Source organism: Choloepus didactylus, chromosome 6 (assembly GCF_015220235.1).
Source record: "Choloepus didactylus isolate mChoDid1 chromosome 6, mChoDid1.pri, whole genome shotgun sequence".
Taxonomy (NCBI): Eukaryota; Metazoa; Chordata; class Mammalia; order Pilosa; family Megalonychidae; genus Choloepus; species Choloepus didactylus.
In genome coordinates, this window is record NC_051312.1 from 32990936 (window position 1) to 33012330 (window position 21395).

Below are 21395 nucleotides of genomic sequence, written 5' to 3' on the forward strand. Positions count from 1 at the left end.
AATGAGGACTATAAATAGATTCTTAGCTTAAAATGAACCAAACGGGTGGAGTTCCTTTCCTTAATCTTGGAGTGAAAGGGATCTATAGCAAGTTAAATTAGTTTAGGGACAAAAAACAAGACAATTTGACATCATATAGTGAAGACATAAAAGGTAGGGAGGGGGAAATAGGTGCTAGACTTAATAGACTGACTAAGAATTTATCCCTACCTGAAACAACAAAGCCTTTCTAAACTGAGAACTGCTTAGCATTGGCTTTCCCTGGCAATAGAGGAGATGTTAGGAGGAGGTCAAGAAATTCAGGAAGAAATCAGGGTGTCTTAACATTGTACACACTCATGTCCTCAGGGTCCATGATGCTTTCTAGATCCCATTAAGATTATCCAAATTTTTGTGGAAATAAGTGTTGATTATAAGAATGGAAATGCAGGAAGGAAGAAAAATAATAGCTGAGGGCTGGGATGACTCCAGTTCCCCAACACATAAAAATCACAGGCATTATTTTTTAGATGACTACAACATGAGATACCCTTTGTGATAACCACATAGGACAGATGAGATCTCAGGATACTCATCAGGAGAAAGGAAAACAGATTTTGAAAATCTTAAGTTATCAAATTTCAAAAGACTATTTGAAAGGAGTTGTTTCAGTTTGCTAAATCTGCTGGAATGCAATATACCAGAAATGGGTTGGCTTTTACAATGGGGATTTATTAGCTTACAAATTTATAGTTTAAGGCTGTGGAAATGTCCAAATTAAGGCATCACAAGATGATACCTTCTTTGAAGAAAGAGTGTTGGCATCTGGGACACCTCTGTTACATGGGAAGGCATATGGCCGGTGTCTGCTGGTCCTTCTCTCCTGGGTTTCAGGTTTTGTTGCTTTCAGTTTCTGACTTCAGTGACTTCCTCCTCTCTGAGCCTCTGTGGGTCCTCTCTAAGCTTCTCTGGGGTTTTTCTCTGTGAGCTTCTCAATTTAATTTCTCTTAAAGGACTCCAGTAAAAGGATTAAGACCGATCTTGAGTGGGGTGGGTCACCTCTCAATTAGGATAAGTTAACCAAAAGATCCTACCTACCACTGGTCTGCACCCATGGGAATGGATTAAAAGAACATGGCCTTTTCTGGGGTATATAACAGCTTCAAACCACTGAGGGGTCTCCATGTTTGCCCAGCAAAACATTAATGATCCTTTATTCTGTTGGGACTTTAACTTTCTCTAACCCTTACATATAGTACTGTCTTTTATGGAGAGGCTGATTTCTTTGCCATTCTGGACCTTAAAATGTCCATATATTTCAACTCATTAATAAATTCCACCTACAAAATTTATTGAATATAAATAATTCCAAAGAAGGAAGAGCCTCCTCTCACTCTGCTACCAGTGATTTCCTACTGTTCTGAGATTTCTCCCCTTCCCTGGGCTGCTCCTACATGACTGCACCGCATTCACCTTTACCATTCCTGCCCAAAGTGTATACGTTACCCCACAGGGCATTGGGACCAGGCCACAAAAGAGCAGAATAGAATTGCAACAGTAAAATCAACAATTGGCTCATCATTTTGACTGCTGTTAAAGCCAAGGCAAACTCCTCTTCCTGGACTTCCTAATAAGATGACTCATCATAGCTATTTCACCCTTGGTTCACATCTGATTTCTACCACCCAGAGTGCTGTAGAACTAGTTTCTCAGAGCCCAGAGCCAAGACCAAGTGCAGATCCCCATCCCTCTGCTCCCCCTCCCCAACAATTCCCCAGGCCAACATGTCTAAATCCTCTTTTTCATGGTTTGGTCTTTCCAAATTCTTTCCATGTGATTGACATTGGCAAGGTCCATTCTTACAGTGATCAGTCATCCTGGGTTGCCTAGTATGTCAGTTTTAGCATTGAAAGTTCTGTGTCCTGGAAAGTCCCTCAGTCCTGGGCAAACTGGGAAGGCTGGTCATGCTATCTCAGGGAGAAGCACCTTCAGACCTTCAAGGGGATGGCTCCACTAGAGGAATCCTATCAGAATACAATAGTCAACAACCAACCCAGGAATCAATGAATTATTGAGTCTTATGTAGGGTATCAGTGTATAGCCTGGGATGCCTTTTACCTCTGCCCTCTTGGTTTATTTTTTACAGTCTTCCTCCTGTGTGAGTACTTTCTTGTAGGTTTGGGGGTTTTCAATTACTCATCTCTTGTGAATAACCCCTTGATCCACATAGATGTCCCCATAAGAACAAGAAATAGTTTGCTGTTACACGTCAGTTTAAACCACACTTAAAAAGAAACAGTTCTCTAAAGGAAATTTATCTGTGGAGATGCAACTGCCTGCAGAATTGACCATCTTTTCCATGGTCTCACAGGCCAGTCAAGTTTCATAAAGCCACAGCTCCTCAAGTATCTCCATTTTCAGAAAATGATTTTAGATTTACATTACTTTTAGATTTTCCCAGAATAAAAGTCTCCAGCTTTTGAAAAACCAAAAACTTCTTATAGCTTTGAAATTAGTCTCTTTAGCCTTTATCACTGCAATAAGGTTTCAAAATAATGTAGTAATTTGAGTCAAGTTTGAATCAGAGCTGAAGCTATGCCCCACAGGTTTCTTCAAGAACATGTATCTCAAGCATGTGCTCTAAGACTGGAAATTCAGCTCTGGGGAGGCTGCAAATGCAGGTCTATTTGCCTGCTCTTCATTTGGCTCCAGGAAGATTTAACTGTATAGTATCCATTCACCCCTGATTGTAGTGGGCACATGGCTGCCCAGGATAAAAACTAATTCCCAGCTTCTCTTACAGTTGGGTGTGGCTATGTGACTTACATGTATATCCAATAGGATATGCATGTAAGAGTCCTGTGCTATTTTCAATATATGTCCTTACAGCTGGGAGACATACCTTTCTTCTTTTAGCTTCCTTCTGGTCAGAATGAGGACATGATGGATGGAGTTAGAGCAGTTATCTTGGACCTGAGGTGGAAGCCATTAATTGAGAGTGGCAAAGCAACAAGATAGAAGGAACCTGGTCCCTAACACTGAACTGCTTTCTTTATCCTATGCTGAAAATCCCTGGATTTCTTTTACATGATGGAGAAATAAACCTCTACCTTGGATAAGTCACTCTTTTTTTGTTGTTGTTTATGAGCAACAGAACCTGATTATAATAAGGTTATAACTGCTTCTTTCCAAGTACAGTAGTACTTATTACGTAAAAAATGATTGGAAGTAATGTAAATATTCAACAATGGGGAGTAGGTATATGTCAGTATAACCTTTCAATGGAATACTGTGCAACAACTATTAAGAACTTTAGTAGGGGAAATGATGTGATGCAAAACAATAACACAATTGTATCTCTGCTTGAATTAAAAACTTCCAAAATTATATTTCCAAGGACTGCTTGGGAACATGAATGAATTAGAATTTTTCATTTTGGAAGCAGAGTTTTAAGTTTTTCTTTTTAGACTTTCATAAATGTTGCTATAATGTTTGCTTGTTTTAAAAATTCTCTAAAACAGTGGTAGCCAAGTATCTTGTCCTCATGAATGCCATATTATGGATTCTGGTGTTATCCTGTGACTACTGCATTATATGTATGTATGTATGTATATTATATATATATGTATGTATATATTATATATGTTGCCTTAAATATTTTCACTGACAAAGGAAGAGATACAAAAGTAGCATTAAGTTGTTTAAAAAAAAGCTAATGCTATAAGTGTGCACTTTTACTTTAATTAAATTATAAACTCTTTTAGGGCTGGGACTGTCTTGTTTCTTTTTACATTCCTTCCTCTCCAAGTCTCATCCCTCATTAAGAGGAGGTGGGGTAGACTGTATTATCGCTCACATTTGGTAATCAGTATTTGTAGTGATCTGACTGTTATTTATTGAATTGTACCTCGAATGTACATATAAATCCATACTTGTGATGAGCATATTAGTTTGTCTTCTAAGAGACTTCAGAAAGAGGCCTTTATTGTGGTGATAAAAATGTCAATACACTTTATCAGGTTCTGAACCCAGAGACTTCAAAAAAAATTTCACTTAGAAATAATTTCAAATTTATAGGACAATTGCAAAAATAATTCAAAACCAATATAATTCCAATGAATCCCCTTCCCATATACCCAGATTTATCAACTTTTAACATTTTGCTACACTTGTTATATATTCTATTATCTATCATCTATTTATCTAATCTATTTTCTAAACATTTGAGAATAGGTTGCATATATCATGCTCCTTGAACATCTGAACACCTAATAGTTCCATATATATTCCTAAGAACACTTACTAAACCACGTTAAGTACAGTTATCAATGAATCCAGACACTTTTGGTCATTATGTCAAAAGCACACCTGTGGTTCTGTGGTAGCCTCAGGGACCAGCTAAATCAATATTTCGCCTTTTAGAGGAAAATAAAAGGGAAAAAGCGGTACTGAGACTGCTTGCTGCTATGCTTGTGGGAGTCAAATTGGAACTTTTATAGAGGTTATTTTCTTTGCTCCTCAGTCTGGATTCTCTCTCATCCCCCCCCCCCCCCTTCTTTCCCTCTCGTTTCTCTCTCTCTCTGTATATTTATTCTGACCAATGTATTACTGGGAAGCCATGAAATCACAGAACATTAGAGCTGGAGAAAACTCAGGAATCATTCATTCACCACAATGTTCCATGAGAAAATTAAAGGTCAGAAGAGGTGACGTGATTTGCTTAATTGGGATAAATACTTGTTGGAAGTCCATAAGGTAGTTACTGAAATATGCTATGACCTGACCTTTAACACTCAAGAAATACTCCAGTAGCCGTCAACCGACCCAAAAAATGAAAGAAACATCGGCTACTTTACTCCATGGCTAATGATCTGAATTTGTTTATTTATGCCTTGAACAGGAAACGGACTTTGAGTTGGAGCCAAGCTGTTTTTCGGCGCTCGGCTGTGGTTCCTTGAACGATTGCTTGGGCTCTCCTTCATTGATGTCTGGGACGTTCGTGTGTTCGGTGATCTTTTGCGCCGTCTTCTTGCTTGATGTCTCCTGAGCGGCGGCGGCGCCGGGTCGAGGGCTGAGTTATTCGCGAGGCCCCGCGCTCAGGCCGCTTTCTCCCGCCGGTCGGTAGAGCAGACTCCTTGCTTCCTTCCTGCTTTTTCGTTCCTGCCTTCTGTGGCTCAGCCCGCCCCCCGGGCTGCAAACCGAGCCCCCGCCCGCCTTGCAGGTAGGCCCGGGAGGAGCCTGGGAGGCCTGGCCCGGCATCCTTCGGCCGTGGGGTTGAGAAGACCTTGGCCCCAGCGGGCCGGCGGCCGAGACACCAATAGGGGATCGGCTGCCCGGCTGCGTTCGGGGGTGCGGCCGGAGGGGCGGTAGGGAACTGGACTGGAAGGAGGGAGAGATGCTGGGGCTGTTGGAGGTTTTTGGTAGGGAGGGTATATGTTGGGTCTAGGGCGGGTGTCGGCACCCCCTGTGTAGGGGGGAAAATCGCTTTTCAGGAACCGATAAAGCTTTGCGCTCTGTGATCCTTCTTCCGTTCTCCTTTTCCCTTCCCTAAGGTTCCGGGTGTCATGACTCAATTGCAGTGGGGACCCCCTCTGAGTCCGACCTTCGAAGGGACCCTTGAGTAGGTGAAGGCATTTGGAACAAGGTCTTGTGAGCGAAGTGTCGTGTTCTTGCCTTTTTTGGGTAGGGAAATTGAGGCTGAGGCCTGGGACGTGACTTTTCCCCCATATCCTTGGCAGATCTTTAAAGGCACTGTAAGTCACTTTTTGTCATTTACTAGTTCATTTTTCCCCCCATTTTACCCCGTTAGTGCGCACACTGATGTGTCATTTAGTTGTCTATGATCCCTCCTTCCTAGGAATAATAGATTCTGTCACAGGCGACTACTGAAGTAAAGGGGCCATTTGATCTTTTTGCTTTTCAAAGTCTGTATCATTTTAGTGAGAGTAGCAATGCCTTTTGTTTGTTTGTTGATAATTTTGCTTACTGTCCAATTTGCTTTCTGGTGGAAACCAATTTCCTCCTTCCCTTCAGCATGTTCTTAGTGGAAATCTTTAAACTAGGTGTTTAAGTGGTTAGTGTCAGACAGGGGAGGGTCAAGATTTTGAAATCAGATGTTTGTCCTGTGAACGTTTGCTTTCTAGGAAGTATCCAAAGGAAATCCAAGGATTCCCTTTTGGATAGTTTTGTCATATTTGACTAGTGGTTTAATCATTGCATATAGTAGAGATTAAAAGCCTGTGTGTTGAAATCATTCTAATATCGAAGTATTTAAATTGGTTAACATTCTAGGAACTTCATTATGTTTCCATTTTCTCTTTTAATTTGGAAGCTTTGGGGAGTACTGTAAGTGTTGTTACTCATTTTATTTTCATGGAATTCAGTGTCTGTGGTCCTAGTTTGTGCAGCTTCTTTGTTGAAAAAAAAAATCAGTCTAGAGGTCATTCTAGGTTGGTTAAGTTTCCATAATATGTAGAATAAATAAGAGAATGCTCTCAAAAGAGAACAGACTAAAGTCCTGGTCCTTGGATGGAAACTATAGAAGTCTGTATTACTGCACAATTTTATAATTCTCATGTGAGTTTTGGAAAGATTTTTTGTTCCTCTAATTTTTTTGTGAGGTCAGCAAATATGATCATGAGCCATTTTCTAGTTACAAGGACCTCAGTGCTCCCAGAAAAGAATTAGCGAAGAGCTACCAGACTTTTTTTTTTTTTTTTTTTTTTTTGGAGAATCTAGATTGGGAAGTTAGGCTTCCTTTTTGAAAAGGAAGTTTTTATGGTAGAGAAGAATTTATATCAGAGGAAAGAATTTAGAAAAGGGATTATTTTTTCTATGATAGGTTCTGCATAGAATTTAGAGTTACATGTAGTATCTCCGTGGCTCCTATTAAATGCTAAAAAAATAAATGGAGAGTGCTATGTCACAAAAAAAATGTTAGGAACATTTTGTTATGTTTCTGCAGGAAATGACTGGCAAAGGTTTAATTTGGATTGAGGAGGGCAAGAAATTTGGTGGTGGTTGGGAGGGTTACAAGGAGAGTTTTATCAGTTTATCATCGTCTCCCCTGCCTTATAATAAAATTCACTCACCTTTTAACTTACTTGGTCAAGTCTTGTGTTCTGTCAGTGTTAGGCTGGTTTCTCTTCTGGCCTTTCCTTTTAGAGATATAAAGTTTCAGAATATGATTGAATTAATTCTACCTTCTCTTTTAGTAAGAAAGTTCTTGGGAATTACTAAAGATGGAAGCTTTCTTCAAGTATCTTCTAGAATTTGGCCTGGACTGGAGTTATGTATATCACTGAAAACAATGTCATTTTTAACAGAGTAATAATGTACATTTTTACACCGTATAATTTCCAAAATATTTTCAGTATGTGTTAGGGAACTTATGAAACTTTTATTCTTTTGGCCATGTTCCTTTATGCAGCTTATTAATACTGCATCTAAACATTTATGGTCTTCAGGAATCTTTGTGATTAATGACAGTTTTTATTAACAATTTGCCTCACTCTTCCTATGTGATAATGCAGCACTTGCCCCTCTTAAAGGAATTGGAGAAAAAATTATGTTGTTAGCACACTGAGGTCTCTTTTTCAACAAATGCCTCATTCTTGATAGTTATTTTGAGATGGGATACAAACATTTTCGTTCAGTGGTTTGGTTTACAAAAAAAAAACAAAACTTAAGTTCTTTTAATCATAGGGTCATTCTTGTTTCTTTCTCCAGTTGTTCCCCATAAACCCAGAGAGAACTTTCTTTTTCTTGCCATAATTTCTGATTATACAGAAGTGCTATGGTACAACCTTTCCTATGGTTTTGGGGGTAATTTACATTATATCTTTTTAAACCCCTTTTTCCCCAAATTAATTAGAGAAATTTTTTTTTCTTTTTCTTTTCACAAAGCTAAAATTAGTTACTAATAAAAGGTAGACATTTTGTGGTCAGTTATTAACAGAAAGTATTTACATGTCTAGTAGTATATGGCAGCCTGCCAATGTGATATGAAAAGAAAATAGGTTAAGGAATCAGGAGCCCTCGTTTAAGTCCTAGACTTAACAGCTTACGAGTTGAGAATTCTACTACAAATTACTGAGGAGAATGTAGGGAAGGTTACTGTCCTGTATTGAACATTTACTACGTCATGCTCTTTACATGTGTGATCTTATTAACTACTTATAACAGTTATCTGGGGTAGATATTATTTTCCCCATTAATACTGAAGCCCAGAGAGGGTAGATAATTTGACTAAGATCACACAGCAGGTGTATAGTAGAGCTGGGATTAAAATCCAAGGCTGATGAACTTCATATTATGTTGCTTTTCTGAGTATTTAAGGAATGGAGAAAAAAATTGTCGCAATACTTCTGTTGAGAAAAAATACATGAAATAGCTTTAGAAAGATTAAGTGCTAGTCAAATGTTAACATCTGTGCTATCTTACAACAATTGACAGATGTCATTTAGGTTCTTTGGCAATTTGCTGATTTCAAGGTAGCTTTAAGCCAGACAATCATGAAAGATAGAGGTAGACAAACATTAAACCTGCACTGGAGGAACTTACTAACATGTATGAAGAAAGGAGTAAGTGCTTGGAAGTGCTCATGAAAGAGAAGTGATTTTAGGTACTGCATGCTTAGATGGGGTGAGACAAAGGATATTTACCGCATCTCTTCCAGTTAGTCCTGGCTTGTGTGTCTTTAGATTAATCTGTTCTAGTGTACCACATAGCTTTTCTAAATTGTTCTCTGTGTCTTCCTTTGCTCTTAGAGTTGATAGTCTCCACTTCTCTACCTAAACTTTCTTCGTTCTGTATCGTGCTTGTGTTTTTCTGAGTTCTGAAATATTACTGTCAGAACTTCTGGAACTATTTCTTGATTGTGACTTGTATATTTCAACCCATACCTTTTCAGACTTTTATTCATCTAGCAAATATTTATTGAACACTCATTAGATGCTGGGATACAAAGATAGGAAGGTTTTGCCCTTATAGAGTTTACTCTAGTGGGGAGCATAGTTGTTGGCTAAATAATGAAATTTAGGCTGAAAGTAGTGCACTGAATGAAACAAACAAGGGCTGACAGAAAGAGGGATGAAGGAGTGGGCAGGACAGCCAGTGTTCGCTGGGATTGGAGCCTTCAGTCATCCCCTCCTTAATCCACCTAAACAGTGACTATCACAACATGCTATGATTCAGGAATAATTCTCCTGCTGCCATCACAATCAAAGTCTTCATTTCAGATAGCTGCATGTAGTATTTGTCTGTCATTTAATGTATGATGACATAGGATTTGGTGTAGTAAAGAATAAGTATGATTTATTAATGAGTTTACTATTTTAATTCTAACATAACTTTAATTAATTCTCACTAATTTTTCCAAATTAACTATTCTTTGGAAGTTGAGTTCAGTGAATTTAGATGCTGGACACATGCTTTTAATTGCATTTGTAGCAGAGAATAAACGAAGTACTTAGCCTTACATAAGGGAATAGACTCAGGAGGATTGTGAAACTGAGAGGGAAAATTTAGACTGTTCCTGAGTGTATATATAATATTACCTATGATCTTGTTTGGTGCCTTTTTTCCCAAGAAATTCAAGGTATTTTGCAAACATTTTTTGGTATTGTTTATTAGAATCATATTTTTATCATATTTTATCAGAATGAACTGAGGCAAGTTTTACATTTCATGATTTCATCATTTGCTTATTTCTGCTCCTCAGAATAGAACATATATTCTCCCATCAACCAAAATTAGTGTGTTTTACCGACATAGTAAAGCATCTGAAATTTTGCTGAGTTGGAGGTGATTAATTTACATGTTTGATTTGGGGAGAGAATTGGAGTATTTTAGTCTACTGACCAGTGAAAACAGGGCAGAAAAATGTGTCTTCCCAAACTCTTGAATAATATCATAGGGGCACTGACTCTAGTGCCAGGGAGCCTGCTTTCAAATCCCAGCTCCACAAACTTACTAATTCTGCAACTTGGGCAAGTTATTTAACCTTGCTGTGAGAAAATTGTGAGAATTAAATGAGTTAATTTATGTAAAGCATTTAGAATGGCACTTAGTGCTATATATGCTAGCTATTAATCATTATCAATATTATTATTAATACAAGAGAGATTATATGTGTTCTTCAAAAGGAGAACAAATAGTGATTTTCAGATTGAAGGGTAGGTGCTTTTGAGAAAACTAGAATAAGGAATAGAAAGTTGAAACAACATGTGTTCCTCTTTCCCCTCTACCCCTTCAAGTTAAAGTAAAACGATAAATCTTTATTGAGAAAGAGAAACCTAGAAAGCAACAATGTCTGAAAGAGTTCCAAATATAAGATGGATAGCAAGTTTTCCAGGATTTGGTAATATTTGTAGCAAAACAGGCCAGTGCTATTTTAGGAATAAAATACCCGTTTCTTTGCAAAATAGGTAGAAAATTTATAAGCTTGCCTCTGAATTTTACAATTTATTTGGACTGTGGTTGGTGGTTGAAGGATTTGGAAGAAGTAGATTAAAGGAGTGAGAAAGAATGATATTTAGGGAAAAGTGAAAGTTACCAAGTCACCTTGGGTAAACCTCTGGAAAAGAACATGATTTGTGCACAGTGGTAAAGACTAAGAATCCAGTAGTGTTTGTTTTTTGTTACTCTTATCCACTTTTGCTGTTATAAATTATGGGTTGCTTCAGTCTTTGCCAGAACTATCTGTTCACAGTTTTCTCTCAACTCTCTTTAATATTGTTGCTCTGTCATTTACAAATATCTGATGGTAACAGCAGTCTTTATTTTTCAATCATTCATTCAGTAAATGTTTATTAGATGTCTACTTCTGTGGTAGGTGGTAAAGTCTACCATAATAAGAGCTAATCAGAACCAGTGCTTTCTGTGTGCCAGGTATTGTACTAAATATTTTTCATCATTAATTCTTTTCATTCTCATAATGTTATGATGTAGGTACTCAATCTCCCCATTTTGTAGATGTGGAAATTGTGGTACGAGAGGTTGAACAATTTTTCCAAGGTCAACAGCTATTAAGTGGCAGAACCAGGATTTGATTCCAAGCAGACTAGTTCCTTAGTCCCTTTGCTGTTGACCACTAAGTTATACTGACTCTAAACTACTTTCAACAATTCTAACCTCGCTGCACTACTGCCACTATATAAGTTCTATGAAGGAAAAGTAAAAAAATTATAGTAGGGGAGCCTGAGTTAGATCAGGGCTTTGGGGAGGATTTCTCTGAAGAAGTGATATTTAAGCAGAGAATAGAAAGACAAAAGGGTTTTGCAAAGTGAATAGCATGTGTAAAACCCCTGGGTGGGAAAGAATGTGGCGCTTTTGAGAAACTGAAATAAGTTTGATATGGCTGCGATGCAGTGAGCAGTGGGGGAAGGAAAGGAGGGATATAAGATCACGCTACTTAGGCAGGTCTGTGTCAGGATTTTGAATTTTTATTCTAAGTGTAATTGGAAGCCTTTGAAGATTTTAAGCACCCCATAATCTATGATTTTAAAAGAGTACTCTGGGAATGGTTTGGAAAGAGAAGTGGGGAAAGTCTAGTTAGGAGGTCATATAGTCCAAGGCAAAAGGTGATGATAATTTGGATTAGGCGGTAGCAGTAGAGATGGAGAAAAGTAGAAATATTCAGTAGGTATTTTGGAATTGGAACTTCTAAGACTTAATGGTAGATTGGATATGTGAGAAGAGAGAGGTGTCAAGTATGATTCCCAGACTTCTGGCATGAGCTTCTGGGTAGATGAAGGTGCAGCTTCTGAGATGGAAACATTGGAGGAAGCGCAGATTTTGACCAGCATCAGGGAGTGAAATGAAGACCTCAGTTTTAATCATACTAAGTGTGAGACGCCTATAAAAACATGCAAGTAGAAACATCAAACTAGTAGTTGAATGAAGGGCTGATGCTCAAAAGTGGCACTGGAGATATAAATCTAGATGCTATTGGTATATATATATATATATATATATGGTATCACTACAGCTGAGGAAAACTAATGAGAGCACCTTGAGAAAAAGAACAGAGGAGGAGGAGAAGAGTCCTCAGGACCAAGCTCCAAGGAATTTAGCACAGGGGAATGTGCTATTACAGAAACCGAGAGAGGCATGCTTCAAGAAGGAAATGGTCAACTGTATTTTGTTGGGTTTAACAACACAGATTATTGATGATCATAGCAAGAGTGATGTTGGAGGAATGTAGGGGCTGAGGTCAGATTGAAGTGAGTTTAAGGAATGGGAAGGGGCAGAAAGAGATGGTCTGTATATATTAACTATTAGCAAGTCTGTGTCCTCAACAAGTAATAGCCATAAGAATTTTATACGATGACTTTCCTGGAAAGTGCTAAGCATTTTATGACCATTGTCTCCATTAGTTCTCCTGACATTCTGGTTTTATTATTTGCATTTTACTGATGGGAGAATTGAAGCACAGCATCTGCATGTTTTTAACTTCCTATCGTCTTCAGAGCAAGCCAGTGATGAAACTGGAAATTTAGAACTCTTAATCATGTTCTTTGTCTAAGGTGTCCCATTTAAAGCCTTGTGTTTATATGAAGCTATTTGAGTAGCTATATTTTATAATCTCTTGAAGGGACTTATTCGGGTGGTTTGAAACAGATGTTCTCTTTCCAGAGAGAACAGGGCAAGAGGGAATGTGTTTTAATTGCAACAGAAGGGATATAGATTACATATTAATTAGAAGGAGCTTCCTGACTACAAGATATTGGAATTTACCAAAGGAGGTTGTGAATTGTTTTCCCCAGAGACTTAGCTGTCTTTCTGGGATGATGTAGGTATGGGCTTTTCAGTAATGAGGGGGAAGACCAAGATGCTTGCTGAGGTCCTGGTAATCCCAGGACATATTTGTTCAACAGTTAATCGTAACTGCATGTCTGGCCTTTTAATGAGTATATTTTCATTTTTCTCATGAAAAAATAACTAATAGATGCTTGGTGAATTACTCAAGGTCCCCCAGTGAAATAGATTAGCATTCTAAATCTTCTTGGCTTGCACATCTATGTGGAATGCCTTCAGTGAGTCTTTTCTTGGCTGTATGATATAGTAGTGTTATGATTCTTCTGAAACCATAGAGATCATAGCCAACATCTGCAGCTTCCATAGAATGTCTGATTTGAGAGTTGTTGGCTGGATTTAGACTGGAACTGAGAATCTTCTTCCTGTAAAAATTGCTTTGGTCTCTAGTTACACATGTAGAAATGGGAACACATCATCAGTAAAGATTAAGGTAACGGATTTTTAATGACTAGTTTAGGTGAGGGCCAGGTTAAAATTGCGTAGGTGAAGGAGCACATGACATGGATGTGGTTTTGGTTTGTGGTGACTGGGAAAATAGAAGCCCAGAAGATGGGCAGATTAACATTAATTTCTGTTGGTGTAGAACATGAACATAAACTCATTAAATGCAGTATTAAGTTGCCAGCTTAAACATTCAGCTCAGAAAATGCCAAACTTGGGTACACAGAGCTTCATTAAGCCACTTCACACCTAGTGTCTGCATTAAGGCAGCTCATAAGGAATCTCTTGTCTATTATCAAAATGGTGCTTTGGGGTTGATGGGTCATTGACTGATTGGGAGTCTAAACTGGGAGGGGACTGTTTCTATTGGTATCTTTAATGAAGCCCTTATTAGGTTTTTTTAATTTTAGTTGAACTGTGGCAGCATTTATTTGTTCACTTCCCTGCTACTGAGAATATCATCAAATATATTTATTGCGCTTTCTTGAATTGACAACACCTGTAACATTGTAGGATAAAAGAGAAAAAAAGCCAGCTTTTGAGTGCTTACCATGTGCTGGGAATTTTACATTTGTTCTTCCATTTAGTAGTGATAACAAACCTGTAATGTAGATGGTGGAATCTCTATTGTATAGGACAGGAAAAAGTGAGATATTGTTTCTTGCCAAAGGTTATAGGGCTGGTGAATGGCAGAGCTGAGATAGAGAAGTCAGTCTTGTTTTAAGTCAGTGTTTTTGAAACTGTTTTTTTTTTTTGGAGGTGCCTAATGGGTGACCATGAGAGTAAGGACGAGCTTTGGTTCTCCCACTCTGCTTAAATAAGAGCAGCTGTACTTTGATCTGTTTTATCTTTTGGTGCTTTCATATAAGATTTCATCGGGAAAAAAGAGTTCTGCTGCTTAAAACAAAAACAAAACAACACCTGGGAAACCACTAATCTGAGGAATAATGAAAGAAAATTAGTTAAACCAACCTGAAGGTTGAAAGGATGGCTAAGTTACATAACTGCCAGTCATGAAATTATGCCAAAGTTGAAAGTGACTTGATGTCTCAGCTACACATGCAGTGCAATTATTGTCTTTAGGCAATGTGGAGTAGTGGAAAAAAATGGACTCTTGAGTTTGAATCCTAGCTCAGCCATTGGGTAGCTGTGGGATTTGGGAACACTATCCAGCGTCTGCAAGTTTAAAATGGAGGTTGTAACACCTGCCTTTCAAGAGTGGTTGTTTAAGGAATCCAAAATAATATGTAAAGTGCCTGGCTCATAGTAGACACTTTGCTGTTGTTAAGATGATGATGATATGTTGATGGCAAGTTTTTAGGGTGTGTTGACATTTCCCTTTGAAATACCTGAAGAGCTTCTGCCATATCAAGCATAGGCAGTCCTTTACCTACTTTACCGACCTTGTAGTGAATGCTTAGTATGTTTGTTTCTGATAAAGTTAGTTTTTAGACTGCTCTGTTTATTTACTCATGAAAGCATCTGTCATTGATGAAATGAGAAAACTTAAGTTCATTATCATTGGACTTACAAGAAAGAAGCAGCAGTGAGGTAGAACCCCATATGGTGAGTTAAGAGACCTGGGTTCTTAGGTGACCTTATGAGCTTGGAAAAATGGATAAGTAAATTTAACTTTTCTAGATCTTCTGTTCAAAATGATGTCTAAATCACTTTTAGCTCTATACAACTATGACTTTATCAAAAAAGATTAAAGAGACTTTTTTTCATTGCCTGTATTCTCCAAAATTGTTTTGGGAGGAGGAGCTTTATGATGATGAACTGGCAAGCTTTGGTTCATACTTACTGAGTATGTCTAGCACAGTATTTTGTATAGAAGTACTCTATGGACTTTTTGCCCAGGGATCAAGAAGTGAAATACATGGCTCGTAGAATATCAGAGCGGTATCGAAGCTAGAACAATTGTAAGAAAGCTAATGTTAGAGATCATCGTTTGCTTTTGGGAGGATACCTGGATTCTTCAGACCATAGCACTTTGTTCTTCCTGGAGGGTAACACTTGCCACATTTCAATACGGTAGTTATAGTTACAGTATGTTATTGTTGCAGACTCCCCAGTGTATTGAACATCCTTTGAGGTTGGAGATCTTTTTTTTCTGCTTTTTGTTTTTTTTCCACCTCTCTGTCTCTGTCACTACAATACTGGTGGTAATAGCTATTATTACAAATGGATAGTTTTAACTTATCAACAATACATTTGGCACTTCACTCAGAAGTTTGTTTGTTTTGCCATTATTACGTGGGATAATTATTCTCTCTCACAATTTTCTGCTGGAAAGAAATCTCTTAGCATTTCTTCCTCTGGGAGCCTATGGAGGAGGCATGAGGAGGGGTGGCTTGGGGATCCTAGAGTACCTGCTGAAGACCTGCATTTTTGCATATCTCTTTAGAATGTTAATTCTCTATTGCACCCTCTTTATTCTGTTCTTATTGAATGTGGCTGACTCAGCTATCCTACATTAGCATGGTAAACATCTGCCAGGTTTATTCCAGTCAGAACATATTCTGTATGGCCTATCTTGCTTGGCACTTAAAAATTTTTTTTATTTCTCTATGATATAATGATAGGTAGAAAAGGTTAGACTGCAGGGTAATATATTGCAATATATATGATCCCATTTCGATACAAAAAGACAAACTATTCTGTGTATACATGTTTGTATGAGCAGTGAGTTTGTATGGTTAACTTAAGAAGGTAGGCTTGGGTAGGGGTGTGAGGGAGATTTCCACAGACTACTATTGTTTTTCTTGTTACAAAGAGCATTTTTTTTTTAAATTAAATTCAGTTTGATTGAAATATATTCACATACCATACAGTCATCCATGGTGTACAATCAGCTGTTCACAGTACCATCATGTAGTTATGCATTCATCACCCCAATCTATTTTTGAACATTTTTCTTACATCAGAAAGAATCAGAATAAGGATAAAAAATAAAAGTAAAAAAGAACACCCAAATCATCCCCCCATCCCACCCTAGTTTTCATTTAGTTTTTTGTCCCCATTTTTCTACCCATCCATCCATACACTGGATAAAGGGAGTGCGATCCACAAGGTTTTCACAATCACTTTGTCACCCCTTGTAAGCTACATTGTTAAACAATCGAAAGAGCATGTGTTTTTAATTAAACTTTTAATTTTAAGATAATTATAGATTCAGTGCCATTGTAAGAATTAATGGAGAGATTCCATGTATTCTACCCAGTTTCCTTCAATGGTAACATCTTGCAAAACCATAGTACACTACCTCTACTAGGATATTGACATTGGTACAGTCAAGATACAGAACATTTCTATGATCACAGGGATCCCTCCTGGTGTCCTTTTTTGGTTGACCACCTCTCCCCAAATGATAATGTCTGGACAGTGTGGTGAATAAAGTTGCAATAAAGCTTTGCCCGGAGAATCATGGGTGAATGTCCACAGCAAGGCAGTTGGCTCATCCTCCAGCCGAAGAGTTACCCCTTCAGTAACCCCTGGCAACCACTAATCTGTTCTACCCTTGTCATTTCAAGAATGATAAATAAATGGAACCATGTAATATGTAACCTTTTGGGTTGACCTTTTTCACCAAACATAAATTCCTTTAGATCCACCCAAGTTGTGTTTATCAATAGTTCTTTCCTTTTTAATTGCTGAGTAGTATGCTGTGGTTTGCATATTCCATACTTTGTTTAATCATTTATCCATGAAGGAGATCTGAATTTTTTCCATTTCTTAACAATTACGAATAAAGCTGTTATGAATATTTGTGTACAAGTTTCTGTATGAAAATAAGTTTTCATTTCTCTGGGCTAGATGCTCAAGAGTGTAGTTGCTGGGTCATATGCTATGTATTGCTTTAAAAAAAATTATTAAGGACGTTTAATGGGAAAATAGCTAATTAAATGGTTCCTTTTCAAAGTACCCAGCCCTTACATTCTTTTGTGCACATAACCTACTCACCTTGATTTCTGGTGCTCTGCTCTAGCATCAAAGCAATACTCATAATGCTGTAGTTTTTCATTTGACGATCTGTGAATATGTTACAAATATTAATTAACACCCACAACTCCCTACAAGACAGCTAATGCTAGCTCCAGTGAGGTTAGCTCCTTTATAGAAAGGTAGGTTGAGACATAGATGTCATGGGACTTGCCTAAAGTTATTGCATGAGTCACTGTTTCCTGACTCAGATTCATTCGTATTTATTCATTCTCTCTCTCTGTCTCTTGAACCAAATTTTTATATGACCTTCTAAGTATGAGGACATGAAAAGGGTTTTGTTTTGTTTTTTCTCTATCTGAGGTTTATTGCCTGTTTTATAGAAGCAGTATTGTATAGTGGTTTGAGCATGTGCTTTGGCAGCAGATCTGATTTGAAATCTCTGCTTTACTTGGGCACATCACTCACCTCTGTAAGCCCCAGTTGATCTGTAAAATGGGGATAATGATAGTACCTATTTTTGCAACATTATTATGAAGAAGAAGTGAGATAATATGTGGAAAAGTGCTTAGCAGTACCAGGTGTGTAGCAAATATTCAATGAATGTTAGATAAAAGCATTGCTCTAAATATATGTTATATTCTATCATTTGTCTGTCAGTTGGTGAATAATTGACTAAATATTGGGATTTTTCTGCCAGGTACGTAGGAGGCTTTAAGATTACTGATATTTTGTGAAGTTGCTTTCTTTGAATGCTATTTCAGATTTATTCTTATATATAATTACTTAAGAATAGGAAGTAGTGTTGGATTATATTTATTCTTCTGTTAATTTGTATGAAAATATTTAAGTTTGTCCAGAGTTTCATACTTTCTCAGGCTCATAGTCATAGAAAAATAGGAAGTGATCCTAAACTATTGATTTCCCCCTTTAATCCACCCATCCTAACTTCCCCCAAGAAGTGAGACTTGTCTCAATAAATGTCTCCACCATCCACTTGGGCCTTAGGCCAAAAACCTAGGACACTCTTAATTCCTTTTTTTCTCACATCCTACATATAGTGCATCTGTGTCCCTTGACCATTTCTCCAAATAAATCCTGATTTTGACTCCGCATCTCCTGCATTGCTATATCCCTGGTCCCGATTTTCATCATCTTGTCATTTCCCTGGTTAAAATTCTCTTAAAGCACACATTCCTTACCATGGCTTTCTGATAAGCGTTTGTCTCTCTCTTCAGTTTTTTGTTAGCTGTGCTCCAATCCCAGTGACTTTATTTCTGGCCCTCATACATAATAAGCTTACCTGCCAAGGGCCTTGGTACTTGCTCCTCTTTCTCCTCAGAATATTTTTTCACCTGGTTCTTTTCTCAAGGCACCAACTTAAGATGCAGGTGTCAACTCAAGTGTCATCTCGGAAAGGCTCTCTGGCCAGTCTAGATAAAAAGTGTTTCTTTCACATCATGCTCTACCTATGTCATTTTGTTTTATTTTCTCCCTAGCATTTATCAGTACTTGGAAGTATTGTTGATATTTACTAACATAAACAATCACATAAGCTTTGTGAAGGAAGGAATGCTCTTGTTCACTGCAGTATCTTCAGTGTCTAGAACACTGCTGAGTACATGAGTAAGTGGTAAATGTTCAGTAAACACTTATTGGTCCTCTATCATTGCTTTTGTATCCCTTCCCCCTTAAGTGTTCTTTATTTGGAAAATGGGGAAATGGAATCCAACTTCCAGTCAGCTTAAAATGACTAGGTTCTTAAACCCAGTGTTTTATTTTGATTGGCTGAGCAATGTGATTGGCAGCATGGAGGGGCATCTGGACTTTTCCTGAAGCCTTGAGGGAAATTTTTCTTTTCCCTATTCTAGTCAGCCAAGAACCTGACCTGGGTTGACTCTTAAGATTGGAGAACACTGAATGCCGTATCCACTGAGCCAAGGACTGGGAGACAAGCTCTGATAATATCTAGAGGAAAAGCCTGAATTCAAATCCTGCTTTGGCTACGGACTCATCTTGTGAACCTAGGTGAATTTCTTAACCTCTTCCAGGTTTTGTTTTCCTTATTTGTCTGGTGAGTAATCTCATCTGTCCTGGGGCTCGTGAGTATTCCTGGGTTAATGTTCGCAAAGCTTTTTACAACACTGTTGCCCTTACTCAGAGGGTTTCCAGGAAGTATTGGGGGCAACGTGGTACTCCAGGGAAGAGAGTTGGACTCTGTTTTTCCCAAAGACCTGGAGAAAACAGAAGGATGCGATCCTTCGTAATTTGTAATTTGAAATCAGCTCTACTGCAGCCTCCTAGTATTGTTGGCAGATGAAAGGTATATTGTTGCCAAAGTCATTAGGCCTGTTTGTCTGAGGCAGCAGGTTTCAGTTCCCATTTCTGAGGTTAAGCTGTGTTTGCCTCTGTGAAATTTCTCCCATCAAAAGTTACTGTTCTTAACCTGCTAACAGAACATCTCTTGCCATTTCCATGCATTTAAAGGTAGCCTTCTTGGTCTTGATTCTTTTGATGGCTTGGAACCCAAAGATTGAACTTCAGTTTCCTTGGTTCAGTGGTTTCCTCCTTTTTCTTCTTTTAGTTTTCAGGGGTTCTTGTGTTCTCAGAGCACTGTTTTCCCTAGAATAGTTTGCAGATAAAATTTTGTGTCTTTTTCTTCATTCTTCTGAGGTAAGTGGGAGTAAGTAAGATGGTCTTCTCAAATTTGGGTCTTACGGCTTTCTATTTCCAGTTTTGATCATACTTTGTTTTTGAGCAAAAGCTTTTTTTGTGTTTCAGACACTAGGCTACATCACTGTAAGTTACTTTAAGAAGCCCTAGTAAGCAAAATCTATAGTAGACAAACAAGCTAGTGCCTTTTTAAATATTTTTATTGTTGTTATTTTAGCAGTAATTATAGAGTTTATTTCATTTGTATCTTTGAAGCATTTTTAAAAGTTGTTAGTCCACTCATGAAATACACTATAGAGGTCTGGTGTATTCTGAGTTTATATATGAAAACCTTGGGGGGGGGTGGAGATGAACAAAAAAGAGGTTTTATTGCTTGCTTATCTCTTATTAAATTTTGTCTGGCAACCTTTGTACCAAGTACTCGATTCATTACCTCTTAGTCTGACTTGCTAGATACAGAACAATTGTATTTTAGAGTATTTGTAATTCTGAATATAGATATTATGCATGTCTGCTGTAAAGGTGCAGGTTCTATCAGCTTTTTATTTCTGGCTTTCAGCTTCTTATAAAGCGATTATGTAGTTTTGATTGTATTGGCTTTGGTTCTATCACTTCATTATTTGCTTTCAGTTTGTCTGTACTCTTTGACCACTGTAGTTTCCTTTGCATTCTTTCTCTTTTCCATCCAGAACTGTAGGTGCCACACTTCTTTGTGCAAGCTCCTTTATTTATTGTATACTCTGGTTATTATTGGCTCCTAACTTGGCTTCTACTTTGAAAAGTAGTTATCCTGCTTTGAATTTCTGTAACCCCATTTCTTCTATGAAATGCCAAGGACTTTATTCCTTTAAGATAGAGAGTATTATTACTTTCAGTTTACATGTGGGAAACCTGAACTTCAGTGAGAGTGTGATTTCTCAAGGTTATATAATACCCATTGGTAAAACTCAGTTTTTGAAGCTTCTTACCTTTTAGTCTTATCTTGACCCATTAAATCACATGACACTCATTGTGGGCTTTATTGATACTCCTCTCCCCTCAAATTGCATCATCATCTCTGGGAGTAAATTAGGATGAAATTTTTATAGCTAGCACTGCCAAGCTTGAAAGGTGTTGTATCCCTTGGTCTTATCTCTGTTCTCAGAATATCCACCATCTCTATATTTTGTTCTAAATATGTTTCGAATATGAAGATAAAAAAGTTGTTGCTATCTTTGAGGCATGTGTTGTTTGTTTGTTTGTTTTTTTAGTTTATTTATTTTTTTCTTGGAGTGGATTTGCCCTGTGTGTACTCTGTTGTCTGGCCCTCTAATGATTAAAGACACATGTGTAGTGAAATGGTTGGTTGAGACTTGGTTGGTTATGAACAAAGTTTTCTCTTTTTAAAGCCATTTGACTTGTAGAAATTGAATTTACAACCTTGAACTCACCACCCCATAGCTGACCACAACTTTTTTTTTTTTCTTGGTCTAGCAGTTGCTGTTTATGAGAGTTTGGGGGTCATTTTGGGTTTTCCTGATACCTCTGAATAAGAATCCTTA

General features: G+C 37.8%; 1 protein-coding gene across 9 annotated transcripts in view; it reads left to right on the plus strand.

Annotated features, from left to right (window-relative positions):
- The first annotated feature begins 4988 nt into the window (after window positions 1–4988).
- Window positions 4989–21395, plus strand: part of AMBRA1 (autophagy and beclin 1 regulator 1) — a 182743-nt gene continuing 166336 nt past the window's right edge. For 4 of the 9 annotated variants that reach the window (XM_037838592.1, XM_037838596.1, XM_037838597.1 and 1 more), the window contains exon 1: window positions 4989–5200. The gene's annotated coding sequence lies outside the window, so the exon portion shown is untranslated. Of the gene's footprint in view, window positions 5201–5531; window positions 5604–19052; window positions 19210–21395 lie in introns of all 9 variants that reach the window. The other 5 variants (XM_037838600.1, XM_037838601.1, XM_037838594.1 and 2 more) reach the window with 4 other exon arrangements.